This window comes from Choloepus didactylus, chromosome 23 (genome assembly GCF_015220235.1).
Source record: "Choloepus didactylus isolate mChoDid1 chromosome 23, mChoDid1.pri, whole genome shotgun sequence".
NCBI lineage: Eukaryota > Metazoa > Chordata > Mammalia > Pilosa > Megalonychidae > Choloepus > Choloepus didactylus.
The window spans coordinates 29,393,432-29,406,617 of NC_051329.1; the positions used below are offsets into that span (position 1 = coordinate 29,393,432).

General features: G+C 39.0%; 1 pseudogene; it reads left to right on the forward strand.

The window, feature by feature from the left end:
* Positions 1-1,854: 1,854 nt before the first annotated feature.
* Positions 1,855-2,964, forward strand: LOC119519544 (annotated as a pseudogene).
* The last annotated feature ends 10,222 nt before the right edge of the window (positions 2,965-13,186 follow it).

A 13,186-nucleotide genomic window follows, 5' to 3' on the forward strand; every position in this document is an offset into this window, starting at 1 on the left:
TGTATAAATAAATATATTGTGGATAATGAGCACCATCCCACTGTTGGAAGAAGGGAGGGAACAAAAATTAGCATTGTGGAGTAGGATTAGAATGAAAGCTATCAGTGCAAACTCATGGCTTTTATTATTTATACAAATAAATGATTATAGAAATTAATATAGATATGTGTGTGTGTATTTCCTAGCTTTGTCCACTGAGAGGCCCTACAGCTAATGGCACTCAGTAATGAGCCCACCTAGCACCCAGATCTCGGTTTCTAAATGCTATTTTCTAACAAAAGGAACAAGAAATCCTTGAAAAAAAAATGGCTGACTTCAGGCCTGGGGCAAAGAATGTCCAAGATGAGACTTAAACATCTGAAATCATTAAGAAAATGTTCAAAAAATAATGGAGAGATACCAAAAGAACACAGGAACCATCCTGAAGGATTATTTTGAGCAACAAAATAATGATAGAAATAGATTGGAAACCATAGAATAAAATGAGTCCATGAGACCATACTAACATTAAATAAAGAAGTAAGAGAAAGCTCTTCCTTACAATAGAATCCCAACTAACGTAGAAGGGTTGAAGAACTATAGAAGGAAAATCACCCGACAAAGACCATGGCAATAATTATTTCAGAAAAGAATTATTAATATATGCTAAAATTAGTAGGCAAAAAGTATGGTGACAAACAGGATATTTGTATAGTCTCAAAGTATTTCCCCACAACATACTTATTAGTTACAAAAGAAAAAAGAGTAACTTTATAGTGGAGAAACTTAGCAGACACCCCCTGCACCAAGTGATCAAAGTTAACCTCACCAGTAATCTTATTGAGGACACAATATCACTTCCGTGATATTCCTGCCAAAAATGCCTAACCTCATCCAAATCACAAAGATATATCAGATAAGCCCAAATTGAGGAACATTCTACAAAATAACTGACCTGTACTATTCAAAAGTCTCAGATATGAAAGATAAAGATTTGAGGAACTGTTCCAAATTAAAGGATGCTGAAGAAACTGGTCTGTGAAAAATGTAAAATAAATATTTTATATTGTAGAATGTAGGGGACGTAGAGATAGACAGCAACTAGTGAAGGGGGAACAATAATCTAATGAACAGATAAGCTATTGAGGGTAATCTCAATGTTATGGGAATGCTCAGAAATGATTATAGTTCTCAAACTTTCTTGGGAATAGTAGTATCATATTGGAAGCAATGTAGTTATTTTAGGTTGTTTATCTTATTCCTTTGTTTTGTTAGGGTTTGTTAATTTTATTGGGGTATGGTAAGGATATGTTGGAAGCCATATAGTTATTTTAGGTTATTTCTTTTTCTTAATCCCTTGTTTTGTTTTGTTTGAATTTTTTTTTTAATTTATTGATAAAGTAAAAAAAAGCTATTGTATTAAAAAACTAGCTTCAATGTAGTTATTTTAGGTTATTTGGTTTTCTCATACCATTGTTTGATTGTTAATTTTCTTGGGGTATGCTAAGAACATGTTGGAAGCAATGTAGTTATTTTAGATTATTCATTTTTCTTATTCCTTGGTTTGGATATGGTTTATTAATTTTATTGGGGTGTGTTAGGAACATGTTGGAAGCAAAGTAGTTATTTTAGGTTATTTGTTTTTCTTAATCCTTTGTTTTGTTTGAAATGTGTTTTTTTTTTGTTGGTGGTGGTTTCTTTGTCTGTTTTAAGTTTTTGATCAATAAATTAAAAAAAAAAATAAACTGGGCTGGAAACCCAAGGAGCTGAAGAAGGCTCTGGCTACCTTGAGGCCCAAGGAGCTATATGGACCATGGGCTGCTATGTATTCCTGAAGTACTTGAAATGCAAATTTGGGGTGACTTCACCATCTAAATGCTTGACTGGATTAAGTGCCTAATTAGGATGGTTTTCTAAGAAATTGGAGTAAGCATGCAATTGGTACTTTGGTCTGGGAAGCTATATGTTTTGACTCAAAGTATCATAAGGAAACTTGGTACTAATTTATCTCTGATTCAGTGTCCAAGAGTTCAGTGTCAGCTGTGCAACAGAATGGAATCCCAACCACCAAGGACAGGATACAATGGCATCTTTTGCTGATGTTGGATGGGTAGCCAAAGAGGATGGAGAGTGTCCAACAGGATTAAGGGCAGAAGTCAGGTCAAGGCAACCTCTTCAGTATGAACTTTTCTTTGAGAAGCCCCAACAGGCAGATTTCCATACTAAGCCTGTATCAAAAAGAGCCTCAACTGAGGACTATAACACTGGTGAATGAGGAAGCACTGCAGAACATCAGTGCTCTAGAAAATGAACTTGCCACTCTCAGAGCTCAGATTGCCAAAATTATGACCTTGCAGAAGAAGCAGAATCTCATTGCAGCCACAGCCTACCTTCCCTCCACATCCACCTCCACCTCCACCACTGCCACCACATCCCCAACCTCCAACAGGGCTCCATCAAACTATAGCTGCTATTGATCTGATTAAAGAGCAAAGAGTGAAAAAAGCCAATGCTGGAAAGACTTGAGTAAGAAGAGTATGAAGAAACCTGGCATGCCAAATATGCTAGAAACACTTAAAGATATGAATAGTGTAAAACCTCATCAGAGCAAGAAGGAAAGCCCAAACAGAGGACTCTGCTACCCCTGCTGCCCTCACTTCAGAGGCTCTGAAGAAGAAATAGCCTCATTGGTATCAGAGTGATAGCTAAAGTGAACTTGAAAAAGTAATTCCAAAGTCTGAAGCAGAGACCATCCCAGTAACTGTTTGGACCACACATGTTGAAGTCTATGGGAAAAATTAAGTCTTTGTGTTTAACCCAAACACTGAAAAACAAGGGTGATGAAATGTTTCAAATTCCTAAATAGACAATGGGTTGAGAAAACTATCCTGGTTCAGCTGTTGGTTTGCTAGGGTTAAATTTGGCTGGCAGAAATCAACCCTCCTTAGTGAATTTAGTATTCAATGGCCTCCTTTTAAAACTAGTTACAGGAAAACAGTTTGGCAGTTCCTCAGAAAATTAAACATAGGATTATCATATGACCTGGCACTTCCTCTCCTGGTATATACCCAAAAGAACTGAAAGCAGGGACTCGGATAGATATTTGCACATCAATGTTCATTGCAGTATTATTCAAAATAGTCAAAAGGTGGAAGCAATCCAAGTGTCCATCAACTGATGAATGGATAATGTGATCTGTACATACAATGGAATATTGTTCAGCTGCAAAAAGAACTGAAGTGCTGGTACATAGTACAACATGGATGACCCTTGAAGACATCATGTTGAGTGAGATAAGCCAGACACAAAAGGACAAGTACCATATGATTTCTCTTATATGAGATACTTAGAATAAGCCAATTCATAGAGACAGAAAACAGAATGGTTGTTACCAGGGTTGGGGCTGGAGAGATGGGGAGTTTTTGCTAAATGAGTATGAGTTTTGGCTTGGGTTGATGAAAAGAGTCTGGAAACAGATAGTGGTGAAAATTATACCGCATTGTCAATGTATTTAATGTCAAAGAATGGCCCATTTAAAATGGCTAAAATGATTTTTAGTATGTGTATTTTACCACAACTAAAAATGAAGAAATTATTTTAAAAAAACAAACAAACTAGTTAGAGAACTAAGTCACAACAAGAGCACCATGTTAATGATTTTTGCTTTGTTATATGATGATATATTCTGGAGCTATCCAGTATTCTGATATGTTTTTAATGAATAGCCAGGATATTCAAGTTTCCAGGCTGGAAAATGTACAGAATTGAGAACTTAAAAGGGACATTTGTGGATTTTACTGGAAATTTTTAATTCCTAAACACTAGTTTATCTGTACAAATGTTTTATTGGCAAATACTTGGCTATAAAAGAGTTTATATAAAAATTAGCAATGAGGGTACTGGTGTTTCCTTCATTCATTTTCAATGATGATTAACTGTACAGTGATGGAAAAGCTGGTATAGCATGCGTTGTTGCAGTGAAATATTTGAGACTGGAATCTTCTTGCCTTGAACAGAACTTCCAGTTTGGATTTCTGTGGACATTTTCATGGAGTTGGGTTTGAGCAGGAATGGCATAATATTCAGTAGTGAAAATCCAGAGAGCTTTTAAAGTAAAGGGAGGTAAAGGATGAGGAAAGCTGTTTTAATCTCAGTGCCATCAAGTGCTGACAAAGAAAATGTAGTTGCTAGATGGTGAGGAATCAAATTATTGAATTAAATCCCTTTTTAAATAGAAACAAGAATGTACCATTTTCTTGTCTTTCTGTTTCATGAATAGCATGGTAAAGATGAAAAGAAGGATGAGGCAGAGGAGGAGTAGGAGAGGGAGGGAAGAAGAAGGAGAAGGAAAAGGTGAAAGATTCCTGGGCCAGAGAAAAGGACGTCAGTGAACAACTGGGGAATTCTGAGCAAGGGCGAAGGATACTGTTCTATCAATATTGATGTTCTGATTTTGCGAGTTTCATGGTAGTTATGCTAAGAGTTAAAGAGACAGAGAAACTAAGATGGCGGCTAGGTGAGACAGGACAAAAAAACACCTCCGTGAAAAACACTAGATAAAAACCAGAAAGTGACCCAGAATACCAGTTACAGCGATGCACCAGCTGGACGAGGTCTACTAGTTCCACAGGGGCTGTATACTTGGTGAAACTGGGAGTCTGCATTGTGAAATGAGTGAGTAAGCTGGCTGGAAGACCCGCAGCCACGCGGCGGTCTGGGGAAGCCAGGGTTTGGCATTTGGAGACCGACGGGCTCTTTAAAAAAAAAAAAAAGGGAAAAACCCAGGAGCGGCTGCAGATGCAATAGTGGGAACCACACAGTAAAACACAGCAAGAGGGGGCTGGGCTGGCCTCTTGGTGTCTGGCCTGGAAGATAACCAGCTGCAGATACCCTCGGTGCTGGGGAAATGGAGGGGAGAGCCAGAAGCAGAAAGAAATCCCGTGGCTAGCAGCTGGCTCCCCAGAGGGCTGGATAAGCTCCTGCCTGGGGCCGTGCCCACAGTCCAGAGCCCTGCCAGTTGTCCCGGAGCTGGGAAGGAGGAACTGTGTGTGGGAGGGGTTGAGACGCCCCATTCAGCCATCTTTGCATCAGGCTGAAAGCGCCCCTGCACGGCCCGGCTGCCTGGGGCTTCCCTTGAGGGACGGTGCACACTGGTGATGTAGCATGGCATTCCCTTGGCAGAGGTCCTGGAGGATCGTAGCTGGGCAGGGGGACCTGCTCGGAGAACCCAGGGACACTATGCCAAGTCCGGTGGTTTGTGGGACAGCGAGAGAGAGGGTCTGGAGCTGAAATGAAATTAAGGCTTAGACTCTTGCAGAGGCCTTGAATCTCTGGGAATCTGGAGGATTTGAATATTAAAGCTGTCCTTCCTCCCTGGCCATCCGTACACACACCCCACCTCAGGGCAGATGGCTCCAGGAGTACACCCAGACTGAGTTCTCCAACTGAACCCCACAAGAATCATTTCCCCACACACCGTGGGGACAAGGTGGAGAACTGACTTGAGGGGTATAGGTGACTCACAGACGCCATCTGCTGGTTAGTTGGAGAAAGTGTATGCCACCAAACTGTGTTTCTGAAGAATTAGATTGGTATTTTTTTACAACTTGAAAGAACCCTATCAAGCAAAGCAAATGCCAAGAGGCCAAAAACAACAGAAAATCTTAATGCATATGATAAAACCAGATGATACAGAGAATCAAACTCCAAACACACAAATCAAGATATCAGAAGAGACACAGTACCTGGCAAAATTAATCAAAGAACTACAATCGAGGAACAAAAACATGGCAAAGGATTTAAAGGACATCAAGAAGACCATGGCCCAGGATATAAGTGACATAAAGAAGACCCTAGAAGAGCATAAAGAAGACATTGCAAGAGTAAATAAAAAAATAGAAGATCTTATGGAAATAAAAGAAACTGTTGGCCAAATTAAAAAGACTCTGGATATTCACAATACAAGACTAGAGGAAGCTGAACAACGTCTCAATGTCCTAGAAGTCCACAGAACAGAAAATGAAAGAACAAAAGAAAAAATGGAGGAAAAAATCGAAAAAATCTAAATGGATCTCAGGGATACAATAGATAAAATAAAACGTCCAAACTTAAGACTCAGTGGTGTCCCAGAAGGGGAAGAGAAGGGTAAAGGTCTAGAAAGAGTATTCAAAGAAATTGTTGGGGAAAACTTCCTCAACCTTCTACACAATATAAATACACAAAGCATAAATGCCCAGTGAACTCCAAATAGAATAAATCCAAATAAACCCACTCTGAGACATATTCTGATCAGAATGTCAAATACTGAAGAGAAGGAGCAAGTTCTGAAAGCAGCAAGAGAAAAGCAATTCAACACATACAAAGGAAACAACATAAGACTAAGTTGTGACTACTCAGCGACCACCATGGAGGCGAGAAGGCAGTGGCATGACATATTTAAAATTCTGAGAGAGAAAAATTTCCAACCAAGAATACTTTATCCAGCAAAACTCTTCTTCAAATCTGAGGGAGAGCTTAAATTTTTCACAGATAAACAAATGCTGAGAGTTTGCCAATAAAAGACCTGCCCTACTTCAGATACTAAAGGGAGCCCTACCAACAGAGAAACAAAGAAAGGAGAAAGAGATATAGAGAATTTTAACAGACATATATAGTACCTTACATCCCAAATCACCAGGACACTCATTTTTCTCTAGTGATCATGGATCTTTCTCCAGAAGGGACCATAAACTGGGACATAAAACAAGCCTCAAGAAATTAAAAAAAAAATTTGAATATACTCAAAGCACATTCTCCAACCACAATGGAATACAAATAGAAGTCGATAATTTTTGAACTGTAACTCCACTATTTACTTCCTACATGATATAAAATACACAAACTCTAACAACAAATCAGAGGTTTTGAACTCAATGTAAAATATGTATTTTTAGACAACTATATAAAGCTGGGGGAATGGAGGAGTATAGGAACATAGTTTATGTGTCCTATTGAAGTGAAGATGGTATCAAAGAAAACAAGATTGTTATGGATTTAAAGGTTAATTTTAAGCCCCACAGTAAACACAAAGAAATTATCAGAGAATATAACCATAGACATGAAAAGTAGAGTATGGGTTAAGAGAAATGGGGGAAGGGGCAATGGGGAGTTAAGAAATGAGTGTAGGGTTGCTGTTTGAGGTGAAGGGAAATTTCTAGTAATGGATGGTGGGAAAGAGCATTACAACATTCTAAATGTGATTAATCCCACTAATGGAAGGCTAGGGAGGGGGTGGAATGGGAAGATTTAGGCTGTATATACTTCCAGAACTGAAAAAAAGAAAAAATACAGTCTAAAAAGATGACAATGAATGCCAAGGATGAACCTGGATGGGATTGGAGGATGGAGGACAGGTGGCTCAAAGGGACACAGTTGAGACATAAGGAAAAGGAAATATAGAATGTAAGCTTTGTATCATTGTTGAATCTCTTGCACTTCTTAGCTGCGCTTAATGGGATTGCATAAAAGAATGTTCTTGTTCATGGGAAGTGTGTACGTGAATTATAGTGTACGTTCAAGGATGTGTGCAGCTAGCTCTCGTGTTCAGAAGGCAGAGCAATAAATGATGGATGATAGATAGGGAGGGAGGGAGGGAGGGAGAGAAATAGCGATACGACAGCATGTTAAAGTTAATGGATTGAGCTATCGGGGGAGGGGGGTCAGGGTATGATGGAATTCTGTGTATGGGGTTAGTATTGTTTTTGCAACTGTTCCTATAACTTTGAATTTATTTCAAAATAAAAAAAAAGAATCAAGGTAAACAAATAAATCAAAAGAGTGGTTTCTTAAAAAAAAAAGAGTTAAAGAGACATCATGTCTGCAGCTAGACTCTCAAACATTTCAGAGACAAAATTGGATAGGTTAAATAGATAAAACAAGGGTGCTAATACATGGGGGAACTTGAGTGAAAAGTATATGGGAATTCTTGAACTGTTTTTGCAACTTTTTGTAAGTCTTAGATTATTTCAAAATTTTAAAAATATGATCTGAAAAATCAAAAGCAAGACATAAAAGTAGTTCTGAAATGAAAAAAAGAAAGTATCTGCCACTGGGCGTCTACTCTGTGTCAGCCCCTGTGATACAGTGTGGAAAAAGACAGGCCAGGTCCTCTTCCTTCTGGAGCTTACAACTTACAGGCAAGACTGACCCTAAAGGAACTGCAGTGTGAGGAAAAGTGAAAAAACAAAACAAAACAAAACACAAACAAACAAACAAAAACCAGTCCCTGATATCTGAGAACTGGTCCCACACGTTAGAAGTTTGCCTGGCACTCACAGCTGGGCCATGATATTCTCCAGTTAGAATATCAACAATCTCACAGAACACCGGACAAGCTTACTACTAGGCCAAGGCAAAGTGGGACCAAAAAAAAAAAAAAGCCACTCCACAATTTTGCTTGAGCACAGACAAAAAACAAGGTCACTGTGCAATCCACAAAATATCAAACATTCCCCTCTCTCTTGGCTAATACAAGTGGCTGCTGCTCCTTGACCAATTACTGCTTTATCCTTATTCCAAGTCTACCCTCTCTATAGATAAAATTTATTGAGATACCTTATCATAGGATTGCCTCACCTTTCTGATAGCACCTAATCTAGGGCAAACCCTTCTCCCTTTGACTCTGCCTCAAATCATCCAACCAAAGTCCAAGTCCTGTAATAGGTTCTTTCTAAAACTCTCTTACTGAGGCACCCACAGAGCCCCATGATGCATATTCTCCCTCCCTGCAATGAGTAATAAATCCAGCTCATTCAACTGCAGGTATGTTTTGGTGGGCTTTGGCTGTAGGGCATTGACAAGTACATCAAATATTTTGAAAGAGGAAGTAAGGGTACTCTAAGCCTGGGCTTTTCCATCTCCCTCAATTGGGAGTTAAGTGGGGAGGGGTGAGGTGGGGTGGGACATTCTTAATAGAGGAGCAGAACCCCATGGCCTCCTTCCTGTCAAGTTGAAATCACTCTTTGAATGCAAGTGATGCTGTGGTCACTGGGTTGTACAAAGAAGTCCTTAGCAGAGCTCAGAGTTTTAGAATCCTGCCAAAATAAAAGTTCTGAATGCATCCTGTCTCTCGTCTTCCTGGCAACCAGCAGCTCCAGGCCAGTGATTGTCACAGGTATAAGCACTTGGTGATTTTGCACTTCTATAAAGGGACCACAATTCCTAGTCCCATTTTATATCTTCTGCCCCTTTTTCCTTTTAACTTCTCGCATGCTTCTAATTTGTTATCTTGTAATTTATGTATCTTTCTTGGCTCTCTGTTGTTGTTGAATAGTAACTCCCCCAAGTTTATGCCTACCTGTAATCTCAGAATGTGACCTTATTTGGTCATCTTTGCAGATGTTAATCCATTAGGTAAAGATGAGGTCATACTGGATGAGGGTGGACCCAAAATCTAATGACTGGCATCTTTATCAGAGAAAGGAGTGGAGGACTTGGACACTCAGGAGAGAAGCCACCTGGTGACGGGGGCAGAGAGTGGAGCGACTCAGCTACAAGCCAAGAAATGCCAAGGTTTGCTGGCGCCTCCAGATGCTAGGGAGAGGCAAGGGGGTTGTTCCCTTGAGCCCCTAGAAGGCCCATGACCCTGCTGATACCCTGATATTTGACTTCTGGACTCCAGAACTGGGAGAGAATAGAGTTCTGTTGTTTTGAGCCACCCAGTTTGTGACACTTTGTGGCAGCTCTGGGAAACAAATCCACCATCTTAACCTCTTCCTGCAACAGGGCAGACGATAAATCACTAAAAATTTAAGAATTTTAAGCTGCTACACAGATCAACTCAACATGGCATTGGCACATGGACTGCAGAACCGAGAAAATCCATCACTAAATCAATCGATCAGTCAATACATGACTGTTGGAAACTCACAGCTTGTCCTTAGCAAAGAAGGCTTCCCAGAGCTCCTGAAAGAGAAGGGTATCTGGTTCTCTGCCTCTGGGCTGGCACTTTTTATCCTGACTAACTAGCCTGGCATGTTGACCCTGCCATGAGTTCTCTTCTTTAGGGGAACAACAAAATGTGGGAGTTGGGCACCCTGTGTTTCCTTGTGCTCCTTAAAGACAGTCAGTAAACACCTAGGCTGGAGGGACCAAAATAGAATCAGTATATGCACAGCAGCATTCTAGTGAGAGCTTAAAGACCCTATTATGTTCAGAACCTCAACTGTGGTCACCGTCATCAGCTGAGCCCAGGCAGCCATTTCTTGCCAGGATGACAAAGATCTTGTGTCTCTTGTCTCCTTCCAATCCACTCTGTGTGGATCTTACTTTCTTTCCTTTATATATCTTCTTAATTTAAAAGGTAAGACTACAGCAACAAATAGTAAATATCTCACCCCCCACCTTGCTCCTTGGAGGTTACACTGTTGCAGTTTAAAGTATATCCTTCCAAATATTCCTACATGCATTTACCAACCCCCCCACCCAATTTTTTTACATAAATGGAATAAAATCACATGCTGATTTTTTTTGAACTCAACGTTATTGAGATTATTTGCATACCATACAATCATCCAAAGTATACAATCAATTGTTCATGGTACCGTTATATAGTTATTCATTCATCACCACAATTAACTTTTTTTCAATTTTAGAACATTTTTGTTACACCAGAAAAGAAATAAAAATAAATAAGAAAACTCAAATCCTCCTCCCATACCCCAACCCCCCCCCCTTTCATTATTGACTCCTAGTATTGGTATGGTACATTTGTTACTGTTGATGAAAGAATATTAAAATATTACTAACTGTAGTACATAGTTTGCAATAGGTACATTTTTCCCCATATACCCCTCTATTATTAACTTCTAGTACTAGTGTCATAAATTTGTTCTAGTTCATGAAAGAAATTTCTAATATTTGTACAGTTAATCACAGACATTGTTCACCACAAGATTCACTGTGTTATACATTCCCATGCTTTAACCTCCAACTTTCCTTCTGGTGACATACATGAATCTAAACTTCCCCTTTCCACCACCTTCATACACCATTCAGCACTGTTAGTTATTCTCACAATAATGTGCTACTGTCATCTCTGTCCATTTCCAAATGCTTAAGTTCAACCTAGATAACATTCTGCACATATGAAGCAACCACTCCCCATTTTTTAGTTCCATTCTGTATTCTGATAACCTATATTTAATGTCTATGAGTTTACATATTATAATTAGTTTGTATCAGTGAGATCATATAATATTTGTCCTTTTGTGTCTCACTTCACTTAATATAATGTCCTCAAGGTTCATCCATCAACCCTTTTTATAACAACAGTTTTATTCACATACCATGAATTCCATACTAAGTAAACAGTCAATGGTTCCCTGTATAATCGTGTAGTTATGCATTCACCACCACCACCACTATCTATATATGGACATTTCCATTTCTTCCACAAAGAAAGAGGAAGAGTCAAAAAAAGTAGAAAGACAAAAGAAAAAGAAAAAAAAATTACAGCTAAAAAGCAACAAAAGATAAAATTAAAATAAAGTACAATAAAAAAATAGGCAGCATCACCAATGCCAAGTATCACATACCCTCATACCCCTCCATTATGTCCCCCTCTTATAGGCATTTAGCTTTGGTATATTGCCTTTGTTACATTAAAGGAAACATAATACAATCTTTCTGTTAACTATAGACTCTCGTTTGCATTGATTGTATTTTTTCTCCAATACCACCCCATTTTTAACACCTTGCAAGGTTGATATTCATTTGTACTCCCTCATGTAAAAACATATTTGTACATTTTATCACAATCTTTGACGGCTCTAGGTTTCACTAAGTTATACAGTCCCAGTCTTTATCTTTCTATCTTTCCTTCTGGTGTCCCACATGCCCCTAACCTTCCTCTTTCAATCATACTCACAGTCATCTTTGTTCAGTGTACTTATATTATCCTGCTACCATCACCCAATAGTGTACTCCAAACCTCTCACTCCTGTCTTTTCCTAACTGCTTGTAGTGCTCCCTTTAGTATTTCCTGTAGAGCAGGTATCTTGTTCACAAACTCTCTCATTGTCTGTCAGAGAATATTTTAAGCTCTCCCTCATATTTGAAGGACAGTTTTGCCAGATATAGGAGTCTTGGTTGTCAGTTTTTCTCTTTCAGTGTCTTAAATATCACGCCAATTCCTTCTTGCCTCCATGGTTTCTACTGACAAATCCACATATTCTTATCAAGCTTCCTTTGTATGTGATGGATTGCTTTTCTCTTGCTGCTTTCAGGATTCTCTCTTTGTCTTTGATATTTGATAATCTGATTATTAAGTGTTTTGGCATAGATCTATTTGGATGTATTCTGTTTGGAGTACGCTGTGCTTCTTGGAGCTGTAATTTTTTGTCTACATAACACATGGGAAATTTTCAGTGATTATTTCCTCCATTATTGCTTCTGCCCCTTTTCCCTTCTTTTCTCCTTCTGGGACACCCATGACATTTACAATCATGCACTTCATGTTGTCGTTCAATTCCCTGAGACGTTGCTCATATTTTTCCATTCTTTTCCCTATCTTTTCTTTTGTGTGAGGGATTTCAGATGTCTTGTTCTCCAGTTCCTGAGTGTTTTCTTCTGCCTCTAGAAATGCTGCTATTGTATGTCTCCATTGTGTTTTTCATCTCTTGTGTTGTGCCTTTCATTTCCATAGGTTATGCCAACGGTTTTTTCAGACTTTTGAATTCTTACTTAGGTTTTCCCAATGTTTTCTTTACATCCTTCATCTCTTTTGCCATATCTTCCCTCAACTCACTGATTTGATTTTTGGATTAATTTTTTAATTGATTTAGGAGATTTGTTTGATTAATAATTAGTTGTTTCCATTCCTGTATCTCAGTTGAAGTGTAAATTTGTTCCTTTGACTGGGCCATGTCTTCATTTTTCCTAGTGTGATTTGTCATTTTCTGTTGCCTAGGCATCTGTTTTCCTGAATTACTCCAGTCAGATTTTCCCAGACCAGAATGAGCTCAGGTCTCAGGAGGGGGCTATATTCAGTATCAGGTTTCCCTGAGGGTGTGTCCTAGAAGATTGACAGACTTTCCTATGAGCTTCTAGATGCTGTACTTTTCCTAACTTGTCCTGCAGGTAGTGGCTGTCAGCCTGTCGCTCTCGATTGTTGTAAAAAGGTGTGGTCCCTTTAATTCTGTCCTGTCCTGGCCAAAGACTGAAGGTGTCA